General features: G+C 44.3%; 1 long non-coding RNA gene across 1 annotated transcript in view; it reads left to right on the top strand.

The window, feature by feature from the left end:
- The first annotated feature begins 7,557 nt into the window (after window positions 1–7,557).
- The window catches only part of LOC106808148, a 34,033-nt gene continuing 26,590 nt past the window's right edge, over window positions 7,558–15,000 (top strand). The window contains exon 1 of the long non-coding RNA XR_001393753.1: window positions 7,558–7,600. This is a non-coding gene — a long non-coding RNA (uncharacterized LOC106808148). The remainder of the gene's footprint in view (window positions 7,601–15,000) is intronic.

Below are 15,000 nucleotides of genomic sequence, written 5' to 3'. Positions count from 1 at the left end.
TACACCGGGATTCCGGATTTGAGTCCCAGCTGGTGAACTTATTTTCACCTTTTTTTCCTTTTTTTCCCTTTACCTACCGCTTTAGTATGTATTAATTTTACTTTTTATTTTTTATTTTTTATGTCTTTTATCTTTTGCTTTCTTATTATTTTTTACTGTTTGGAATGGGATGGCATGGGATGGCATGGGATGAGATGGCATGGCATGGGATGGGATGGGATGGGATGGGATGCGGTGCGATGGGATGGGATGGGATGCGGTGCGATGGGATGGGATGGCATGGGATGGCATGGCATGTCATGGGATGGCATGGGATGGCATGAGATGGAATGGGGATGGGATGGGATATGGGATGGGATGGGATGGAATGGGATGCGGTGCGATGGGATGGAATGGGATGGAATGGGATGGCATGGAATGGGATAGATGCATGGATGGATGCATGGATAGATAGATAGTTAGATTTTTTTGGATATTTTCCTTTCAACCAAGCGGTCACCAACTGAGTAACGCCACTGAGTTCCCCGGGCAACGCCGGGTATCCCGATAGTAATTAATATAAGCCCTTAAACAGCAGACCCAATAACGTACATATCAAACATGCAGGTTGGCAATATATCGGGTACAGATATTCATTCGTTAGTTGGGGAGGCAAATGATTGATCTGCCTCAGTACGTAATCAATTTCATACAGCTATGAGCCAGCAGTACAATTTAAAGATCGTACTCAATTTTGAACTAACGCAACAATGTCTTGTCAGTGAAATGAATCATTCTGATGTATTCGTGTTTGTTACAACGGTTCAATTTCGTGCGGGTAGTATTTTTATTACGCTACCCGAAACTTAAAGCAATATCGGTGTGTCGCCGAAGGAGAGTAAAATAATATGTTCCAATTTAGATCTGTCGTAACTTCGACGAAAACGAGTATCTTTAGTTAGAGAAAACGATATGAACGACGAAACTTCGTCTTTTAATCAACGGAATCCGAAATTTTACGTCCCTGCCCGCTACATGACTCGAAGCTTACAATCATTCTCGTTATAGAGTCAATTCCATACCCGGAAAAAAATTGGCGTGATGCACTGACATTTATGGGATTGTGAGATTTATTTGCAAGAACCAGCACACGCACACATGCACGCACGCGCACACGCGCATAATATAGACACATAGACAAACGGGCTCACACACGCGCCATCACGCGCGCACGCACGCACAGATATACCCACAATCGTAAGCTTCTAGAGCTGGTTATAAAAGCCGCGTTATGGCCAAGCGTTATTAAGTTATTTATTAAGCTCGAATAAATACAAACGTCTACGGGGAATTGTCTCCAGCAACCCGAAGACATGGCGGAGAATGGGCATGTTAGGATATTACATCCGCGTTGATGAGAATTCACGCTATAAAAATCAAAGTCGACTGAGCAAGCAAAATGAAGTTAGGGTCGTCTCATCATAAGCGTAAAAACTCCCCCTCTCTGTGGGGTGGGTGGGGGGGTTGTCATATACACGGATGAGCTGGCAACGACATTATTTACATGCTTTGTGTGATGTGACACTCCGTCCGGTTACTGGTAGGTTTCGTCTCTCTCGTTTCAGAGTAATTTTTAGCTCGCCTTGACATCGTCAAGATGAGCTATTGCCATGGGGTGTCGCCCGTCGTATGTCTGTCCGTCCGTCAACATTTGGCTACGGTCAACGATAACTTGAGAACAATTTGACCCACATGTTTCAAATTGCATACAGTTGTTACTCCTATGGGAGAGATGTGAACGTCCTATTTTGGAGCACGCCAGTTGACCTACTTTCGAGCCACGCCCACTTTTTGGCAAAACTGAAAATGGCCATAAGTCAGTTCAGGTTCAACGGATTTTGCTAATTTTTGGTATGTGAATGAATAAGGACTAGCCACAAAACATATCACAAAGGTTTTGATATTTTTTTAAATTATGCAAATTAGGTAGATTTGGCCAATTTCACTATGCATTTCAGTGTCTGCCTACGGTCAACGATAACTCAAGAACCGTTTGACCCACATGTTTCAAATTGCATACAGTTGTTACTCCTATGGGAGAGATTTGAACGTCCTATTTTGGAGCACGCCAGTCGACCAACTTTCGAGCCACGCCCACTTTTTGGCAAAAATGGAAATGGCCATAAGTCAGTTCAGGTTCAACGAATATTGCTCATTTTTGGTATGTGAATGAATAAGGTCAGGGGCCCGTTGTCAGAAAAAAATTAGTCTTAACATTAACCTTAACATGAACTTTTTTTCTTAAAGCGTTGCCAGAAACTTCGTAAAGTTAAGAGAATTAAAAATTCTCGTAACTTTTCTCTTAACTTAAGAGATCTTAGACCCTCCCTTAACTTTAATATTAAGTTGAAAATAACACATTTACACTACGAATTACAATTATAGTGATATTATATTTTATAATAATGAATAAAATGTGTGTTTTTCTTAAAAAACACGTCAAAATCATTAATTATCTACCGCTAATAAAACAAAACAATACATTTACAAATGACGTATGGCATTTGTTCTCTTGTTTTAAAGGTTTGCAACGCTTGTCACGATTCTCGCGTCTCGCGTTACAGTGTGAGAATTTGTCTTGTTGTGCAGAATAATTTCATGACCACGTAATTTTTCATCAAATATTATTTATATGTGGTTAGCCATCATAATATGCATAAATTACTGTGATGTACAATAAATGTGTATGAATTTGAATTTTGTGATCGATTCTCATCCAATCAGCACCCTTGTGACATGAAATTATGAAGTTCATGTTATCGTAAGTTTTCACTTAAGTAAGTTTAGTTTAAGTTGGTTTCTGGCAACGCTATTAAAATTAACCTTAACATTAACATTAGACTTAAAATTAATCGTAACTTTACGAAGTTTCTGACAACGGGCCCAGCTGGCCCCAAAACATATCACACGGGTTTTGATTTTTTTTTATTATTATGCAAAGTAGGTAGATTTTGCCAATTTCACTATGAACTTTAGTGTCTGCCTACAGTCAACGATAACTCAAGAACCGTTTTACCCACATGTTTCAAATTGCATACAGTTGTTACTCCTATGGGAGGGATTTGAACGACCTATTTTGGAGCACGCCAGTCGACCTACTTTCGAGCCACGCTCACTTTTTGGCAAAACTGAAAATGGCCATCTAGATTCATTCGATTTTGTTAAATTTACCTACCTACCTACCTACCTACCTAATCATACCTACGTGTAATATTGTGTTTTTGATTCTTCGTTACAATAATTTGACTGGAATATTTTATTGCTTATATTTGAGCGATAATCGAAAACCGAAATGGCGATCATTTAGGCGTAGTGCCATCTCTCGCCCAGATTTCAGACTTTCAGATCTGAAACTTTTATTTTCGCATCGAAACTAACCCTGAAACAAAGCAGTGAAATTTCTATTAGTATAAAACAGGGAATAAGGACATTTGATCACATTTTGGTCCGTCATAAATAAAACACTTACCAAATTTTAAATATCATCTCTCTCTTCTATCACACCCAACGTGAGCTATAGTGTCATTGACACTTTCATTTACGTACCTGTTTCTTTAGATGCTTCGATTCGTAACATGGTAAGAAGGCATTCTAATCTACCTATAGTGTAATCTCCTCTCATCTCTCCATCTTTTTAGGCCGCAAAGACTGAGAGTGTATCTGCGAAGACGCCTTTAAATCGGCGACGCGGCAGAATGGATCATTGTGTGTCCGTGCGCGCGTGCATGCGCTCATGTGCGCGCTCATGTGTCTGTGTGTAGTATGGGTGCATGCACGCATATATAGGTTATGTACGCTTTCATGCACATGCTAAAACAGAACAACTTCCCGATTACGAAAATAGTACGCTGTAAAATTCACCGACGCCTTTCACTTCCGCGTCAGGGCCCCATTGTCAGAAACAAAATTAGTCTTAACATTAGTCTTAACATTTACTTTTTCTCTTAGACCGTCAACAGAAACGCTGCGAAGTTACCTGAATGAAAAATTGTAGCAGATTTCCTGACAACAATACGAAACAAAGCGCTGTCGACGGTCTACGAGAAAATGTTATTGTTAAGACTAATGTTAAGACTAATTTTGTTTCTGACAACGGGCTCCAGGTTGTTATCGCATTAATGCCACGATTCTCCAACGAAACGATCGATATCAAGTTAACAGTAGTAGGCGCGAGAACGCTAACGACACGCGTCATTATATAGACTCGCGTGCGCGTGCGGAGTGAGAGAAGCAAGCAAGCGGCGTGAATCGGTAATGGTCGCCTGCGATCTTAAACGTTGGCGTTAAAAAAATCTATAACCACGTAAAATAATCACGCTGTGTTTACTATTGCGCGCGCGTGTCGCCCCTCGCAGCGTGTTGTGCTGCCGTAAGAAGTTGGTTTGATGTCGGCGCGCGACAGTGATTGAGCACGTCGCTCTCTCTTAATTAGCAGCACGTCGGCACAGCAGCTGCTAGTGGCTTCGCGCGCGCACTCTCTCGCATTCCCCCTCTCTCGCTTTCTGCCTCTCTCTCTCTCTCTCTCTCTCTCATCCCCTCTCTCTCATCTCTCTCTTACTTTCTTTCCCTTTCTTTCTCTTTTTTTTTCTCTCTCTCTCTCTCTCTCTCTGTCTTATTCCCCCCTCTCTCTCTCTTTCTCTTCCTTTCTCTCTCACGCATATTCTCTCTTTTTTTCGCGTTCTCTCTTTCTCTTTCTCTTTCTCTCTCTCTCTCTCCTTCTCCTATTCCCTCTCTCTCTCTCTCTCCTATTCCCTCTCTCTCTCTCTCTTTCTGTCCTTCTCTCTCTCATTCTCTCTCTCATCTCACACACACGACACACACACACACACACACACACATCTCCCCCGTCTGTCTCTCTCCTTCTTCCTCTCTCTCTCTCTCTCTCTCTCTCTCTCTCTCTCTCTCTCTCTCTCTCTCTCTCTCTCTCTCTCTCGCTCTCTATAGCGGGCTTTGTGTGGAGCATTTAGCTATACAGAGTGCTCGCTTTTGACGCGCCCGAATAAAGTGGTGAGTGCCGTCTATAGAGCTCCGTTTCATTAGACACGGATTGTGTCTTCTTCTGTGTTCATCAGCCACCTATGTACTCTCTGTTCGCGAAATCGTATAGGGCATGTATGCGCTATAAGCAAAACCTCGCGAGTGTGTAGTGATAGGAGTGGACGCATGTGTAAATGCAAGGTTCCTCCGCGCGAGGAACTATTGTATTCACAGGCCTCTTTGAAATCGTCAACGCTCTGGCTCTCAGATTTCAATTCAACGGCTGTGTGGATGTGCTCTATGCGTATGTTCGTTTGTGCATACCTACGTGTCTACTGACGCCCGCGCACGCGTGCGTGCGCGTGCATGTGTATGTGCGCGTGTGTGTATTCATACGTGTGCATGCGCCTGTGTGTGTGTGTGTGTGTGTGTAACAATCATGTCTCGTTAGGTGACATCTGTATTAATTGCGTCGCGCACATATCGATTCGTGCGCGCTTCAAGTAAAGCATAGCGTCGCGTATCGTAGACCGGCAAGTGCGCGAGCCCTCCAGCCTCTCTGTCGCGCGCACAGCAACACGCGCGTTAGGTGGATAGCGGGAGTGTGCCCGTAGCACGGATGCACCGCGCAGACGTCACATGAGCGGGAGAAGACTTATTAGTATTCCGACCTGCGGACTCGCATAGCGGTTGATCTGTTAATTATCGCATTGACGCCGAAGGAAGGATGCTGGAACATCAATGCCCTCGCCCTACAGACACATAGACACACACGCACGTACGCAGCTGTAGCGTCGAGCCGTCTAGCGTCGAGGGTATAGCTCCGTCTGCCGGTGGGAAGCAGCAGCGGCAGCGCCGTGGTCTGACTACGTCCAGGGCAATGCCCGAGCCCAGCGTGCCTAGCCGCGGACTGTAGGGCAACTGTTTGCAGATGCACGCCGAGTGTCCGGGTAATTTCGCCATCGAGCAGTTCTCTCCTGAAACAGCGGCACATGCAGGCGTGCGCATGCAGCAGAGCCTCACACGAAACCTCATTCTCCGCGTCTACATAGCAGCAGCAGCAGCAGTGTGCGCGCACATACAGGCGTGCGTCTGCGTGCTCGCTCTGCGCCTGTGTGTGAGCGTTTGCGCGCCTTCTCGCGCTCCTGCAGCGAGCCGTTCTGTGGGCGTGTGTGTGTGTGTGTGTGTGTGTGTGTGTGACGTGCGCGCCGCGGGTAGCTCGAGCGCTGCTGCTCGTTGCTGTGCAGGTATAGCGTGTGCGCGCGCGCCGCCCAGGTACGAGCGTTTACTCCGCGTGCACGTGCGGGGAATGCGTTCAACAGCCGACCGGCGCGGAAGCCACTACGGGCTAGTCGCACTCGCGTCGCGGCCGTGGAAGGAAGAGGAGTGTGCGTACTGCGCTCGCGACATTCTCTGGGGAGCATAACGAGAGGTAGCTCGAACATCGCGTAGAGCCTGCCTGGGTCGCCATCCGGACCGTGCCCTCGCGCGTGTGCGTGTGTGTGCGTGTGTCTTATTGACGGCAATATTTTGCGAGCGAGAGAGCAGCGAGGTGAATGTGAATCACGTATACGCAGCCAAGCACAAACAACGCGCCCGTGTGTTTACATGCGAGACAGCAGCAGCAGCAGCAGCACAGCAGAAACAACAATAGCTACTGCGGTGGCCGCAGCAGCAGCAGCGGTAACAACAGTAGCGAGAGTAGTAGTAGGAATAGTAGTAAAAACAGCAACAGCATCCGTTACGTTAACTAGATGAAGAATAGAATGAAGATAGCAGCTTTACGAGCTGCTCAGAGTTGAGCTGAAAGAAGGAAACCAACTACTAATCGCTGCCCTCCAGCGACGTTACAACACGGCTAGAGAGGCTCGTTGGAATTCATTCCTACGTTCGTTTGCGAGCAGACGCCCTCATTTGCACATTCCGCCACCACTCGAGCGATTTGCAGCATGGCGACATAATCTAATCGATCACTCAATCACTGAATCGTCGCTGAAGCCCGGAATGGATATAATGAAGTGACACTTGCACGCAGGAAACATCGATCACGCATCGATAACTCCTCGCATAAGAACACACAACGGCGCTCTCGTACGGATTTTAAAAGAAAAAAATTTTCCGTCTCGTACACATAACTATATTATAGATTCTTAATATATATAGCTTATACTAACGTATACAAAATAATAAATTGATAATTATATATATATATATTATATATAACGCGCACGTGTTGTCACCTGAAGGCGCACCGGCCAGACATTTGCCAGATTGTACTTCTACCGTCCTCTCGCGAAACACGACCCCGTGGCCGATGCAGACGACCAAGGTAAACACGGACAGCAGCAGCAGAGCACGGCTACTCACTACCGCTCTACGTTCACGCTGGCGTCTACCTTGTAAAGCGGCAGCGAACCCCCGATACGGCCGCCACGGCGTTCTTCAAGATCGCTTACGGACCCAGAAACCGCTTCGAGACAGCAAGAGTACAGACCGGTCAAGAATTACCAGGACCTAGCTCGCAGTTTCCTAACAATACCCCGAAATCGTCGCTGCACGCTGAGACCGGCCGCAAACACTGCGAGTACGCGTATTATCTATCTGACATGTTTATCTAATTCTAAACCGCATTGTATTATCTATCCTATCTATCTATCTATCTTACTTTTATCTGAGTTACTCTAAATTATTTATCCATATCTAATGCTATCTATCTTATCCTATCTATCTATCTACTCTACTCTATCTATCTACTCATATCTATCTATCTATATATATCGATCTTCTAATCTACCCTCTACTTTATCTATCTATCTATCTATCTATTTATCTATTTATCTAATCTACTCGTGTCTATACGTATCTAAATACTAATCTATCTATCGTATTCTATTTTCTATCTATCTATTCATATTTATCTATCTACTTCTGTCTCTTAACAATTAATCCATCTATCTATCTATCTATCTATATAATCTAAATATTATATAATACTAATCTTTCATTACTTTAATTCAAAGTTATCAAATAATGTCACAATTACAGGAAGCGCGGGTTTTTTTTTTTTTTTCTTTTTAGCCGAGAAACAATTGGTATCATCACAGCAACCGCGCCAACACGATGCTAACAAGACAGATTTCAATCGTTTTTTCCTTTTTTAATACGCGAGTGTACAGAGCATTCAATTGTATATGTCTAGCCAAACACTTAGACACTAATGCCTGTTACGCATAGAGCAAAGTACCCGTAAGGATACTGTAGTGCGTCAGAGCGGAAAAAATAAGGAGAACGACCTCGGGAGGATGATTAATGATAAGCCATGGCTTTAATGATATATTGTTCTAATTTAATAGCTGCCCCGCCCGATTATCGGGCATAATCACGTTGAAGTTCTTTTGGATTGTCGTCTCACATGTGTTTCTCTAATATATCGACTACCACAGTAGGTTTATATGTTCCCAACTGATGGCCTTAGCATAGACTTTTAAAAATTGCAACACAGCACGGGTCACGATTCTCGGCGTTAACTCACAGTATTTACCTTACGTGTTGACCCAAACGATACTCCACCGCCTGCGGCCAACGAAATGCGGACGCGGATTAGAGTCTCTAACTAAAACCGAAAGCCACAAGAGGAGACTCGACTCCCTCCCCACCGTTTGTTCATGACAATGAATACATAATCAAAAACCAAACGTCAGACACGACCGAACGCTGCTCCGACCGACACCCACCGGCTATGACTCTCATTTTAGACACGCGCGCCACGCGCGAAGTACGCCCTCATACTGCGACCATCACTCTTACTAAACCACACCGAAACCAAGCAACCAGACACAGCAAAAAAACCACACCCATCCAATTCTGATCAAAGCAACGATATCCACTGACAGTAAACCTAAGCTCAACAGCAGACGAAGTTAAACTCCCATTTGGCAACGCTGCGGCCCACAAGCTATGCAGCGTCAACACCCACAAATCCTTATTCTTCTGTGTTGAAAGTTATACGATGAACAAATCATGACTATAAACCAACGACTTCAACACACCTGAACCATGATCAACCCCAATACAGAGAACCCCCTCGTTAGTCTCACACATAATATCATGATACCGTATGCTATATATACATACATAGATATAATATATAATAACTAGTAATTATCCCAGTATATATTATATATATTTATATATATATATATATATATATATACTCATGTATGTGGCCCTATTGGCGAATACACCCAAAGCTTATGGTGTCGGAGAATAAAGACTAAAACAAGATCTCATTACCAGTTACTGAAATTCTGCGAACAGACGACCCTGACAAAAATAAAAAGACAAAACGTACCTCCATCTTCAATCGATTATCCCACAGCCAGAATATTATAATGAAGAACCGACGCACGATGCCAATTCATGAACCGTCTTGAAAAAAAGAAGGCCATCAAGACTATCTAGTCTGTCTTCTCAGCGTCATGAGGAAAATGTCCAATGGAAGAAAATCTCCAGTCGTTGTTTCTCATTTAAGCTGGCGAACTCAATGCGTTAATTTCGTAATTGTCCGATTTCGGAAAGTAAGTTCGTTACTTGATGTATTTCTTCTTCGACAAACGGTTAAATAAATTTCCTCCTATAGCATCCGTGCTGAACTAAACTAGCGGGGGTATGGCGTATAAGGAAATTACAACGAACGTTCGTCTGGCGAAAACAAAATATGCACAATACAATCCAGCGAAAGAAAAAAAAAAGTGCCTAAACGCGCTGCTTACGCTCCCGTGCTAGCGTAAAAACACGGGTGTTGAGAAAAGGCTGCTAAATTACGGGGTTCTAGCAGGCAGCAGCCGCACACGAGCGTGAATAAAAAAACACGCTTAAAGGTCCGCAGTTTAGAGGACAGGACATGATTGAAATGTCACAGGACCTATTCAGGACAGACTAATAAGCGCGCGACGTCACAGTAATATGTCCCCACAAGAGACAACTATAGAATAAAACGCAACTCTTCGGAGACTCGTAATCGAAATGTCGGGTTACTTCATAGACACCGTTAAAAAGCTCACAGGTTCTAGGAAGTCACACGCTTGAAGTCACAATTTGATGGACGCGATAGCTATAAGATCAGAGATTGTGCACGCACACATACACATCACACACACACACACACACACACACACACGCACACACATGTCACCACACACCACAACACACACACACAACAACACACACACACACACACACACACACACACACACCACACACACACAACACCAACGCAACACACACACCACACAAACAAACAGTAGGAAAAGTTATACATTGCTTAGCACGCTGACAGAAATTAGTATAGTGACTACGTTTATGATGTGTGAGCACATTCTTATATATATAGTGGATCGTGATTCAATAACGGTAAAAGGTATATTTAAGGTATTAAGTAAGATTAAGGTAGGTAATATATAAGTGATAAGGTGATATGTTAGAGTGAGTACAGCACCAACTGACCCGTGTGCTGCAGGATAAAAGCGCGGTTGCACTGAGGTAGGGATCGCATTGCATCGGGCGATATGTGAATGTCCGTGGTATACTGCACCTGTTCTGCTCTGCGTCTCGACTTCACCTCTCCACGTTGAGACGCCTGGCGCCTCGGCTCGTCGCATCGCGCAATTATTAGCTGTATCGGCGCGGCTGCTGAGAGCCGCAATTACAGCCGATATGAAATTCGTTGGCAGGATAGTAACAGCGCGGCATCCTAGAGCAGACGTTACTGTGCTGATGCGGACGCTGAGCGTGAGACCGCAAAAGTAGCGTAGCCGTTGTTAGCGAATAATGATAGCGTTAATGAAACAGCGTATACTGCAAAATCTAAGTTTCAAACGTTAACGCGAAAACGAAAGAGCATTAGTTGGCGCGCGCATAGCTACGCTTGGAGAACAGTTGCATTTAGTAAAACCAGGCATCTCGGAGAGTACAGGACATCCGCAAGGCAGCCTGGAATTCTACTCAATGTGAAAGTGTTATTAATTAATTAATTAATTAATTAAATAATTAATTGGATCCGGATTAGGGCGAGCGTGCAGGTGGGGGAGGACTGTGGTTGCCCCTTAGCCTGTGGTTGCGTGTTTGTAAGTCTACAGCCAGCGCACCTAGCGGAAGTGAACTGAAACGTGCATGGTAACACACAAACCCACAAACACACAAACCAACACTCAAAGACACGCCGGTGAAAACATAACCTCCGCCAAGCCCCTGGCGGAGGTAAATATGAGAACAGACCACTATTAAATCCTTCATAGGATCCTATACTTAAGAATTGAATTTCAGGAACTGAAAAATAGTATTTCGACCGTTTTCGGCCGAGTGGCAATATTAAAGCTAGGTAGCCATGTACTTCAGCTGTGCACCATGAGAGTTATGACATATGTTGTCCAGCGTTTTAAAAAAATATCGCGAATTTACTAACCGACACCACATTTGTGCCTGAAAAACAGTCGTGCAGTCGAATGGGGGTCATATATTGAAAGAATTCGTTTTAAATTACCAGTAACCATCCACCCATCTCCATGTGCATGTCATTGCCACACACGATAGCCAGCCTAAATTATGCAACCACAAAACGTCGCGTCAGCTTTAGTGCACGAGCTGCGGGCCCTCCGATTGGTCGGCCGATGACGCGTTACATCCTCTAACCTAACAGGGTAATGAACCGGTAGTGATTTAATAGTGGTCACGTGTCATATCACGCAGTGTGTTCGTAATAAGACGGCAATATTTTAACTTCAATTTTACCGCAGTTATGACGAACGAATAAATATACACGAGAGACTATTGTTTTTTTGGTATTAATTGCATAATTAACGTAGATAACGAACGCATAATTTAAACAAGTAGTTTCATCACAGATTTGCGTCTACCAGTTATATCAAATTTATATATGCTAACATAGCACAGTGCATACTAGGTGGCGATGCGGCGTGTACTGGTCACTGAGTGTCCGAGGCAGAAGCGACGCACATGGGAAATAGCCTAAACTCAACCGCCACGTTGCGAAACAATGGAAGTAATGCTGTGAAAACTGTGAAAGTATGCATGAAGTATTTCCACTCTATTATAAAAGCTCACCTCAGGCGGGTGCATGCCAGCTACGGGGGTACGATGTAGATCCGATATTTCACGTGGAAACGATTCGATGAAATCATGAAACTTTAAACGTCCTCAAACGTCCTATACCGTCCCCAGAAACGCCTTTTTTTGTCGTCAATATTCAAGCACTACACGAACAGATGCTATCTCACACCTCACTCAATGCAGAGGTAACGAGCTGAAGGGAGAAAAGATTTAATCTCTCAGTACCCTGAAAGGGGAATTGCCGATACCTAATTGCTAAGTGCGTGCAGCTCTACTAGAGAGGATGAATGCGATACATTGTATTACATTGTATTACAGACTATATAGTGATATTTTATGAATGGCTGCCGATGCATGTTGATGATTGTGCTGCATTTTAGAAGAAGATGATAATATCGTGTTTTAACAGCTCGTGTACGCTACTATGGCCGTAGTAATTGAAGCAGCCATTTATCTTGGTGCTGCACGCGCACACGTTTTTCAATATCATTCAGCTACTCATCTAAAGATCATTTAGACGTGTGGAGTCACGCGCATGCATCGTGTACACGCGCTACGTCGCCTCTATACTATAGCATGCATGCTCACATGCATACGCGCACGCAGGTACGTGCACACGCACGCGCGGGCGCACGCACACACGGACAAACACACATACACATAAACACACACACACACATACACACACACACACACACACACACACACACACACACACACACACACACACACACACACACACACACACACACACACACACACTAACTGGGCGGCGAACGAAAAGGTAGCGAAGGTCGTTTATTCCCCGCCATCAATTTAGCAATCTCATGTTTCACGATGGCTATTCATGTTGTTAGCAGGATCCAGCGTTGCCACGCAGGCGGTTAAACCGGCGGCTGCTCGCCATTTAATTGGAAAGCGGCATTAGATCAGCATTCCATCTTTCCCATCGCCGTACTATGCCGCCTAACGGGCTTACGGCTGCGTCAGTGTACCGCCTGTTAGCCGCACTCTGTCCGTAGAGAGATTAATTAATACACACTCACGCTGAGCTCTGCTGTCGTTTTTATATACCATGTATGTGGCTATTCGAAATACACCCAAGCCTTATGTGTCGAATAGCAATATACCAGTACTGAAATCTCGAACAGCGTCCTCCATTTCATGATTATCCGCCGACGCACGATGCCAAGTCTGAACACGTTTGAGAGGCCATCAGACTTCTGTCTGTTCTCAGCGTCATGAGGAAATGTCAATGGAAAATCTCCGTCGTTGTTTCTCATTTGTGCGACAATGCGTAATTCGTATTCCGTTCGAAAGTAAGTTCGTTACTTGATGCTATTTCTCTTCGACGTTTATTTCCTCCTATAGCATCCGTGCTGAACTAAACTGCGGGGCGTATGGCTTGGAAATTACACGGTTCGTCTGCGAATCACCATCAATCGCTGTGCCTAACGCCTGCTAGCGCTGTAGCGTAAAATACACGGGTTGTTGAGAAAAGCTTTAAATTCACGGGTTCTAGAGACACGCCCACAGAGCGTGTAAAAACACGCTTAAAGGTCGCAGCTTTTAGAGACAGACATGATTGAAATGTCACAGACCTTTCAGACAGACTATAGGCCGTCACAGTTTTTCCAAGAACACTATAGGATAACGTAACTTTTGGAGACTCGTTCGAATGTCGGAGTTACTATAGACACGTTAAAAGCTCACAGGTTCTAGAATCACACGCTTGAAGTCACAATTTTGAGGACGCGATAGCTATAAGATCAGAGATTGTGCACCCACACACACACACACACACACACACACACACACACACACACACACACACACACACACACACACACGTCGCACGCATGAATGTGTAGCCCTACAATTCCGTCATAAACTGACCGAACATTCACCACGAAACTTCACCGACTACAATAATAGAAAATTATAACAATACTTCAACAATATTCAATCGAAATGATACCTAGCTTTCTTTCACAAACCATAATTCACAAATAATTAGTCTATTTGATCTATTATTCTTCTATCTATTCCATGCCAGATGCGATTTAATTACACCTATAGCGGCAAAATCGCAGCGGAAATTTTTTCCCCGTGAAATCATTAGTAAAAAAATATGAAGTTTCTCTCTCGGACATATTTCCCTCGTTGATAACATTCCGTGTATTTCGGTGCAGCAATCACGCGTGCGTGCGTCCTGATCGCATATATCCATTACTGCTCCTGTAGCAAGAATACGAAGAACTGACAATGGAGAAGCGTGAGTGAGTCGGTTTTGCTAGAAATTGCATCATTTATAATTAGCATAACGTTGAATGCGACACACGGGGAGTGAGTATTATTATCGCTCTCTGCTTGTGTTCATGCGGACGTGCTTCTATATATATACACGCCGTGTGTAATATAGATGAATTTATTCTAATATATATATATATATGTTACAACATACATACGCACAACAGTACGTAAGTCCGTCTTTTCTCTCTCCATCTACTTCTCCCTCTCCTTCTCACTCTCCATCTCCTTCTCCTTCTCCCTCTCCCTCTCCGTGTTCTTCTCTCTCTCCCTCTCTCTCTTCTTCTCTTTCCTTCTTCCTCTCCCTCTCCTTCTCTTTCTCCCGCTCCCTCTCCCTCTCCCTCTCCCTCTCCGTGTTCTTCTTTCTCTCCCTCTCTCTCTTCTTCTCTTTCCTTCTTCCTCTCCCTCTCCTTCTCACTCTCCATCTCCTTCTCCTTCTCCCTCTCCCTCTCCGTGTTCTTCTCTCTCTCCCTCTCTCTCTTCTTCTCTTTCCTTCTTCCTCTCCCTCTCCTTCTCTTTCTCCAGCTCCCTCTCCCTCTCCCTCTC

The sequence above is a fragment of the Priapulus caudatus genome, unplaced genomic scaffold, assembly GCF_000485595.1.
Source record: "Priapulus caudatus unplaced genomic scaffold, Priapulus_caudatus-5.0.1 Scaffold255, whole genome shotgun sequence".
NCBI classification, from domain to species: domain Eukaryota; kingdom Metazoa; phylum Priapulida; class Priapulimorpha; order Priapulimorphida; family Priapulidae; genus Priapulus; species Priapulus caudatus.
Note: the sequence above shows the minus strand (reverse complement) of the source record. Positions and strands in the feature narration are given on the sequence as shown.